The 9,594-nt window shown below is 57.3% G+C and overlaps 1 long non-coding RNA gene across 1 annotated transcript; it reads left to right on the plus strand.

Moving 5' to 3' along the window:
* Positions 1-548: 548 nt before the first annotated feature.
* Positions 549-2,716, plus strand: LOC137220859 (uncharacterized). The gene is made up of 3 exons (XR_010941815.1): positions 549-1,354; positions 2,005-2,203; positions 2,322-2,716. It is a non-coding gene; the product is annotated as an uncharacterized lncRNA (long non-coding RNA).
* The last annotated feature ends 6,878 nt before the right edge of the window (positions 2,717-9,594 follow it).

Below are 9,594 nucleotides of genomic sequence, written 5' to 3' on the forward strand. Positions count from 1 at the left end.
CACACACACACACACCCAGGGCAGCCCTCCTGCCCCAAACACTGATGACCTCTTCTCCTGAGAGGCTGAGGGCCCTAGGCCCTGTTAGCCAGACCCTACCAGTCCCCTGTCTCGAAACCCAGCCTCCCTCAGACCTCACTATCTATGGAAGACCCAGCCTGTGCTCTGCACCTCAGCTGCTGCTCCCCCCCGCAATGCTGTAAACACATCATAATGCTCACTCAAAGTGCCTTCAGGGGTTTATATCTCCAGAGAGGGGCACAGAACCTTCTGGTGGTGCTGGCTCTCTACCCCCAGAGAACTGACCCACAGCTGACTGTCTGCAAATGATTATTGTGTCCTCAGAGCTTCCTTTAAAATATATATAGAGAGAGAGAGAGAGAGAGAGAGAGAGAGACAGGAAGGAGCATGTGAAAGATACACGCACAGTTTAAAAAATAAGATGGATTCCTGTGTAATCCCCAGGTTACTGAATTTACCTTCCTCCTGATTAATATGTTCTCCTGGTTTGGTGCCCCCCCTCCCTTGGGAAAAGGAGGCATCTTCAAGCCAGACAGGTATGGGAGGCCCATGGTGGGCACCTCAGGGGAAGGATCCCTGCCCTTGGCAGGAGACCTGTTAAGAGAGGCAGGAGGTGTCAGGCAGTTGCCTAGGGAGAGTGAGGCCCCAGTGCCCACCAGGACCTCCCTGCCCCCTTCCCTGGAGTCCAAGCGATGGAAACACGGGATGGACAGAACAGGGTGCCTACCCAGCTTTGGCCAGGAGGGGGCGAGGTGAGCTGGCTAGAGGGCTCGCCAACATCCATGGCCACCTCCATTGTCAGGCTCAGAGTCCCCAGCCCAGATCCTCACCTTCAGCTTGACCCACGCCAGGGGCCTGCCTGGGGTCTGGTGTCAAGTTCCTTCCCTCTGGGGGTCCCTGAGTCCAAATACAAGGTCAGACACAAGGATGCTGAATAAGAAGGACCCCTGGGGAAGGTGGCTAGAGGGACAGAAGTACCAGCAAGAGCAAAGGGACAGAGGCAGGAGAGAGAGGGAATAGGAAATGCCAAGACCCCAGGCCTGGCAGATACCTCATGCAGCTTCTGTGTGTGGCACCTGTGAGGTGGACAGCGTTTGTGCCAGGTTATTGGCAGTCAGAGAGGTTGCAAGCCCACCCAAGGTCACACAGCTAGGATTGAGCCCCTGGAACTGGGACTCCAGAAAGCCTGTTGCCAGCACCTTCATTATTCCTCTGGCCCTACCCTGCCTCTGGAGACATTGGAGCTTCAGTACATCTGCAGGCTGCAACATTATCTTGGACTCCTCCGGTGATGGGGAGCTTACTACTTGTGAAGGCACTCAACGTCCAGGACGTAACTGCAGAACTTTATCCTCTTAAAGAGTTCCTTGGGTGGGGGTGGGGTGGGGATGGGGGTCCTCTGCCTATTTGCACTCCCCTATCTGCTCCTGGCTCTGTTGGGCTGGCCTCTATAGATTTCCTGAGCCCAGAGGAGACCCTGAGATAGGCTTCTGTTCAGATAGAGGTGGGGTGTGGAGAGGGCCGCACCCTTCCCTCTGCTCAGCTCAGATCCCTTCTTCTCTAGGCGCACTCTCCAAGCCCACCCTCCTACATGTCCCTCCTGGTGCAGGTGCAGGGATTATTACAGCTATTCTGATGGTGTGGGTCCCAGGAGGGGACTTACACACCCTCCATGTCCATTTTCCTGCCCCACCCCTGGGCAGCTCCGCCCCTTGTCCTGGGCCTGGGCTGGAGTCTGGGGGTTGCCAGGTCATGTGGGAAGCCTGTGGTTGGCACAGGGGTGGGCTCACCCAGAGCCACACAGCGGTCAAGGGGCAGTGTGAGGACCCCCATAGCCCAGTTCCACACATGTGAGAGGGCTGGCTCTGGGGTCTCTCTCACCTTCGGACCCTTTGAGCATACCTGCTCCTGCCTCAGTTTCCCCATCTCATGCGGGCCCCTCCCTCCCTGCATCCTCACTATGGCCCCCTCACTCTGGCCCAGCTCACAGGGACAGGCCGGGACCATTCCCCACCCAGGGCCTTTCTCCCTTTGCCTGGGGCACTGTCTGGGAATGGGCGGTTCCTGCACGCTCACCTCAGCTCTCCTGGGCACCATGGTCCTCCCTGGAAGGCCAGCTCCACTGGGCAAGGATGTTTCTCACCTGGTTCTCGGCCTCACTCCATGCCTGGGCAGACAACAGGTAAGGCGCGTACAGGGAGCCCCGCTCAGTGAGCCTCGCACAGGGGTGCCAAAAAGCACATCTTTGTTTTTAGGACCCTCTGACTAACATTTAGCTTTTCCTCCCATTTTGAATATAGGTGACATTCCCAAACAGCAGTATGTGCTGGACCTATGACATCAGCAACAGAAACCTCAAGACATTTTCATGTGTCATAGCTGTTGCAGGAACCATGAAATCTTGTTTCTGTTCCCTGCTCAACTGAAATTACAGAGGTTGTCAGCCTGCAGCCAGCCTTTTCATCTCTGGTGCTGGTGACAATACTGCATGCCGTGCCCCCTTCTGCACAACGCTTCACTTCCATATCTTCTGGCTTTATGGAGGTGAACGCAGTTAGAAGGACACACTGGTGGTGTGTGGTCTGGAAAGTCCTAACCACACTTAGTACGTCTTGGAAGCCATCACCCTTGTCAAGGTAATGGAAACCTGTTGCCCCTGAAGTCACATGCCACAAAAGTCTTAAAGCTTTTGATAACTGGATCTGTTTCTTTTGTGATGGTGCATCATTTATTTTAGGCAGTAATAAAACCTTGTTCTGAGAAGGAGCCCATGGGCTTCACCAGCCTGCTAGGGGGTCCCTGGTGCCTACATAGCCTCTCTGCTCTAACCTCTGGAGGAGGTCAGTAGGGGTGGGAGAGAGGCCCCACTTGGGGATATGTAAGACAGGCTGCAGCGCAGGGGGCCAGCAGAGATGTCTGCACTGGAATTTGAGGGGCAGGAAGAGCCCCAGTGACTCAGGGGCTTTCCCTGGTGGTTCCTACTGTGTGGCCAGGGAGGGGCTGGAGGCCAGGGAGCCAACAGGAGGAGGCCACCAGGACCAGGCTGACCAGGGTGTGGAGCCACAGCACCCAGCAAGGTGGTGGGCAGGGGAGGGAGGAAGAGTGGGGCCCTCATGGGTCTGGGGGTGGGGAGACACAGATTGTGGGGGGGCATGCAACACTAGTCTCCACCTGTTCTCTTGGGACTCACCCCTAGGTTTGAGGGGGCTGGTGTCTGTGCCTCTCTCTGGGGGCCCTTCTCCCCTTTCAATCCCCGGACAGAGGACAGCAGGAGGGAGGGACTCCACCTGGCCTGGGAGGCATCTAATGAATTCAGGGTTCCAAAAACCCTAGGAAAGGGAGAAGTTGGTCCCCGCCCATTCTGCGGTCTGGTGACTAGTTCCACAAGTTCCACAAACCTTAGTGGCTTAAAATGACAGTCCTTATATATGCCACCTTCTTGGGGGTTAGGACCTAGCGGCATCTTGGTGACATGTACTGGCATGAAGTCTTGCGTGAGGTGCAGCCAGACAGCGGCAGTGCCTGGGTTTACACCATAGGCTTTGCAGGGGGTTAGAATTGCGACCCCCAACATCACACCCATCCAGAATCTCCGAACGGGATCTTGTCTGGAAATGGTATCTTTGCAGTTGTAATTAGTTGAGAATCTTGAGATGAGATGACCCTGGATTAGGGCGGGCCCTGAATCCAATGACAAATGTCTTTATAAGGAGATTTGAGACACAGACAAGGGGAGATGGCCACGTGACAACAGAGGCAGAGATTAGGGTGATGCCGCCATAAGCCAAGAGACGCCTGGGGCATCAGGAGCTGGAAGAAGCAGGAAGGATCTGCCCCTAGAGTCTCTAGAGGATGCACACTCTACCTACACATTGATCTCAGAGCTCTGGCCTCCAAACCTTGGAGAGAATAAGTTTCTGTTTTTAGCCACCACGTTTGTGGAAGTTTGTCATGGCCTCCCCAGGGACTCATGTGGGCTGGTTCCTGGGGCTGAAAGGATGGGGGCCCCTAGACACCCCTCTTTCCTTTCACCTGCCTGTCCGGGTGGTATCTGCACACATCAGCCTGAGGGTGGCCGACTTCTAGCAAGTGGCCACCTAGCCTGCCCAGCTGGGTATGTGTCCCCCACTGGGCATGTGTCCTCTGCTGTGACCGCCACACCTTGAAGTGGTTCTGGGTCTTGGGGTCAGACCAGTCCCTTCCCAGGTGCCCCCTGTCCTGCAGCCCTCAGCAGAACTAGGGGAAGGACTGGAGGCAGTCCGTGCTGATACTGAAAGACACTCCCTCACCCTGCTTCCTTCACTCATCACTCCCAAAGCCCCGTGTCTGGAGGAAGCCAGGTGTGGAGAATGTCTCTGTAGCTGCAGTTATTGCAAAACTGCCCTGAAGAAAGATGGGCAGCTGTGGGGGCGGGCTCATGTGCCTGCCTGCCACCGCCTCCCCCAGCCAGCTCCAGGCCCAGGCCCAGGTGTGGATTATCCTCAGAAGAAGGAGTCAGGATTCACAGAATCTCTCAAGGACTCACGAGCATCTTGCTTGCCATCCCACTGAGCAAGGCTAGGGAGCCTGGACGACAAGCAGATTGGGGTCTGGGTTATGGAGGGCTCAGGCACCCTGGTTCCTGGCACCTAGCAAGTGGCCCTGCTCAGAAGCTGCATGTGGTCCCTGTCCCCCTGAGTGAAGCTGAAAGCCCCCCATGCCCACGGCCTTCTGCCGTCTGGCCCCCTCTCGTTCTAATTTGCAGGTATCAGGCAGCTCAGCTGTGCCCAGGGTCCTGTCCCGGGGCCTTCGCACTGACTGCTCCCATCCAGGTGAGCTCGCTCCTTCCTTCCTCCTTCCGAGGAAGGAGGTGCTCCTCTGTACCCCCTATCCATTTGAAGCAGCCCTCCCTGCTTCTCTCAGCCCTTCACTCCACTCTCCTCCATTACACATGAAAGTATTTAATACATTTGTTTCATTGTTTTTGTCTATCCTCCACCACCCAGCAGGGCCTTTGCAGTGGACACACCATAGATGCTCAAAGATGGGAAGGAGAGCAGGGGGGGCAGCCAGCAGGGGACAGTGGCTCAGAGAGGAGCTGCCTGATCTCGGGCCACACAGACTGGATAAGAGGTCACAGGCTCTGCAGGCACAATGCTGTGTCCTGCCAGGCCAAGGGCAGGCAGTGCTCACTCTTGCCATCTGAGGTGTGCCATCATCCTTTGGAGCAAGATTGGAGCAAAGGCGGTCAGGCGGGGGCGCTCCTGCCTAGGCAACTGCTACCCTGGCTGGGAACCTTCCGTGCTTTAATTAAAACTCATCTCTCTGCCTGACCCCACTCTGCCATCACATTCTCCATTTAATTGGGGCCCTTCAGAGTGGCCAAGGTTAATTAAAAAGCCCAGCCAAAGGCCTCACGGTGTCCCAGCATCTGCTGCCAGGGTCTGCCCGCGTGCAACCTGCCTCATACCCCAGAGGGCTGGCCTCACACCTGCCACCCCACATTGGGGTGCAACTCCATGATCCCCACTCTGGTCTCTCCAAGAGAGTGAAAATCCCTCAGGGATCCTGAGGCTCTGAAGTGGCTTGCTGTCCCCACCAAGTGAGGGCAGCCTGGCTCTGGGGACACCAGCCTGTTTGTGCCAGGTCCTGATTCCAGCCTGGGGGGCTGGGTGCTGCTTCTGGCTCCCAGGTCATGGTGGGCCGGCCCTGCCCTTTTCAGCACCCCATCTCTACCTGCAAGCCCAGCTGGGCACCTGCCCTGGAGAGTCCCCTTCTTGGGAGGGTGTCTCAAGCCTTTTCCTGCACAGGCTGCTACCTCCTACCACCCCTTGTTAGAACTGTCTGTGAAGGACAGGCCAGGGTGGCCCTGGAAGGCATCTGGCTCCCCAGGTGTGCTCAAGGGGGTGGGTGCCCTGTGAGGGAGGCCAGTAGGCAGGCAGAGGCCTGCCAGATGAGAAGTCAGGGACATCAGGATCTGGGATCTGATCCTTCAAAGGCCTGGCTCTAGAGAGGAAGACATGGATAGGCCAAGGAAGGCGAGTCCCTGACAAAAGCAGGCCTTGTTCTGCCATAGACGGGAATAAAGAAGGCCTGAGTGTCTCACCGCTGCCCAGTGCCTGAACATCAGGCAACAGGCAGAGTCCAGGCCCAGAGGCCCAGCAGAGCTAGGCTGAGGGCTGGGGGAGCCTGAGCAGGTGGGCCAGGTGGTGTGAGGAGGCCCAGCATTGCTTCTGGGCCTGGAGAGAAATTATTCCTCATAACTGAACAAGGAAAATATAAAAAGAACACCTGACCCTGGGACAGACCCAGAGCTGGAGACTGCTGGCCATGCTGGGGTATCAGCTGGGCTGGTGCTGCTGCCTGCCAGCGTGTCAGGCCAGGCTGGGTTCGAGCTGCAGCTGGAGAGCTGCAGGGGGAACCCTGGAGAGGCCTCTGGTCCTATTCCAGGGCCCAGGTGTGTCCTCATGTCCCTCAACCCAAGGGCCTGCTCAGGGACCCCAAGCCCTGTGATAGGGGAGATAGGAAGTGGTCGCACCTGTTCCTGAACCTGCTGGCTGAGGAAGCATATCAGAGTGGATGGTGGCCTGTCCCACTTGTCATGTCAGCCTTGGGCTGGGTTGCAGGAGCTGGACCCTGTGGGTCAGCCCCGACTGGCTCACAGTTGAGGGTCAGCCCAGGGGAGGGGCTAAACCCGGGGTCAAGAACAAAACTCCTCTCTTTTTGTCCATCATAGGGCAGGCCGTGTGACAGGGAGAGGCAGAGAGCGGGTCTGAACCACCTGTGAGTGTGTCCTAGCCTGAGGTATCCCACCTGTGCTGTGTGCAACCCCACCTGTAGTATGCTCCCTTGTATTGTCCCCACCTGCAGCATCCACACCAGCAGGGTCCCCATTTGTATCCTCCCTACCTGTACTCTCTCCTTCCCACCTGCATCCTCCTCACTTGCAGTGTCCTTCTCACCTGCAGTGTCCCCAGCTGCACTACCCCCACCTGAGTCCCCAGCATACCTGTTATCCTCGGCTACTCTGGGGCAAGCTGAGCTGAGCTGTCTGGGGGAGGAGTCCACACTGTCCTCCTAGTCTGAGTGGGTGGGTGCTGGGTTGGAGCTCTACCAGCTTTCTCACACCAGCTGTGGGCTGGGGTGTCCATCCTCCCCATCTGAGAGGCTAGAACGCTCTAACCTCCACAACCCCCAGGAGTAGTTGCCAAACAAGCACTGGCAGGGCTGTGGGTCACTGGGAAGTGCCAGGGCAGCTCCCCAGTGGTCCAGTGGGTGGGAGACTTGGAGCTGAGGCGCTTAGGCATGGGCTGGGGACCAGGGAGCTGTTGCTGCACCCGCAGGGGTGTCCAGGAGCCTGGGTGAGGCCACCCATACCCCATACCATGGGGGACATCCATGAAAACCAGCCTTCTGGAGACAGGCAAGGAGCAGACCCAGACCCAGCTCTGAGCTGCCAGGCTGACTTCTGACCTCAGAATGACCCTGATCCTGTCCCAAGCAGCACCTGTCCTTCCTGGACACTTGCCCAGCTGGAGCTGCCTGCGCTGGATGCAGCCCCTTCCTGGTGGGCTTCCAGAGCAGGGGTGACCCAGTGTATGGATCCTGCCTGTCCTCAATGTGCCGTTGACTCTGAGAGGCTGGGACAAGGCCTGCCTCTTTCCCAGCCTCAGTTTCCCTGTTTGCAATGTGACCAGAGACCTGGGACACCTTTCCTCACAGCCACCTCCTGGGGACCCTGATATGGGAGCTGGGGTGAGGCTCCATGGTGGGCATGCACACAGGGACCCCCTGGTATCGCTGCAGAGACAGCTGATACTGACGCCACTTGTTGTAAGGGTGGCCCATTGCAGGTGTCCCAACCACTCCCAAATCTCCTCCCAGATAAGGGGCATTCCCCTCAGGCATTCTGATAATCTGCCTTACTCAGACTGGCCTGCACAAGGGCTGGAGCTGGGGTGGGTGGATCTGTTGGGAGCTGGGTCTAGAGCTGGGGAGATAGCTCAGCCCTAGGAGCTGGTCAGGGCCCCTGCAGAGGCCTGTAGCCCTGGGGACGGGCCAGCTTGGCATCAGATCCCCCCACCACCAACCCCCACATGCAACACATACACAGCTTCTCCTCTGCCTTGCATGGGCCCCTGAGGTGTGGCTGGCACTGACCTTCCATGTCCCCAGGGGACAGTGATACAGGAACCGCAAAGGTTATGGCAGTGAGGTGGTGAGAAGGCTGCAGCAGAGGCCAGAGGAGACTTGAGACTGGAGGGATGGAGGCAAGGGTGAAGGAAGGTGAGAGTGAACTGTGGGTGGGACCAGAAAGTATATATGAGGTCTCAGTTTTCCTTAAGACTCTGTCCTGACTAACGTGCTGAATGCCCTCGGGCAAGTCATGTCTTGCCCAGGTCAGTTTCTCCATCCATGGATTAGAGGTCCCCCTTTAGCTCAGAGTGGAACCAGTTTGTGATGGGTGCAGGCTGAGGCACTCCAACTCCAACTCATGGGCACTGGGGAGCCATGGAAGTATCTTGAGAAGAGGAGGGGGCTAGCTTGGGGATGTGCAACCCATGTCCTCTGTTCCTGAGGTTCCTGTTCTCTGGCCCAGACCTGGGAGCTAAGAGCACACTCAGGGAAGAAGCACATGTGATCTATGGGGCTCCTTCCAAAATCCAAACATCAAACAGCCTTCCCCAGGGCTCCCGGCTTTGCCTCTCTGAAGGTTGCAGGCTGACAGGCTGGGCGAGCCAGTTGAGGTGAAATGAACCCCTGTAAACTATAGGCAGCACAGGGAGCTAAGGAGCCGGGGAGGGCTGTTGAGCCCTGCTGGAGATTCTGCATAGGCCTGCCTGCCTCTCTGCAGTCTGGTTGTTAGGCAAGGGGCAGACAGGTTGGGAAGTCCCCCTTCTCTCCCAAGACCTTCCCATTGCTGTCCTGGAATTCCACCATTCAACCTCTTGCATTAAGGCCTAGACCTCCCCACATTCCTGTCTTTAGTTCTGCAGATGGCCTCTGGGGTTGGGAGGGGGTGTGTGTGTAGAGGGTCCTGACATCTGCCATAGGAACTTGGAGAAGGTTGAAGGAGATGGAAGCCTGAGAGGAGCTTGGACAGGAGCTGTGACTGGACACAGAGCCCTGGGGAATCTGAGGGTGCTGATGAACCTTTGGAGCTCCCCTTGGAGGGTCCTTTCTTTCACAGAAACTCACCTCCTCCTAGAAGCCCTCCTGGATTAATGGCAATTCCTCAAGTGTTGGCCACCTCCAACCCACAAGTGCCCAGCTGGCAGGATTCTGGCCAGTGCTGGCCCACTGCCGGTGGGTGAACTAGCTGGCTCCTCACCTCAGGCTGGGATGCAGGCATCAGGGGTTGCTAGAAGCAGGCCCGCCTCCTCCTTTAAGAGTGGAGGGAAGGCCCTCCCAGCGCTGGGCCTCCATGGGCAGGAGGGCGTGCCATCCCTACCAGCCCAGCGCCTCCCTCCCAGCCTGCCGTGTTTGGGTGGACGACTCTTGGTCCTTATACCATAAACACCAATTTGCAGGGCCCTGAGAGCCAAATGACTGTTTACTGTGCGCTCCAGAGACTCAAATAAAAAAAGAGAGAGG

This window comes from Pseudorca crassidens, chromosome 3 (assembly GCF_039906515.1).
Source record: "Pseudorca crassidens isolate mPseCra1 chromosome 3, mPseCra1.hap1, whole genome shotgun sequence".
Taxonomy (NCBI): Eukaryota; Metazoa; Chordata; class Mammalia; order Artiodactyla; family Delphinidae; genus Pseudorca; species Pseudorca crassidens.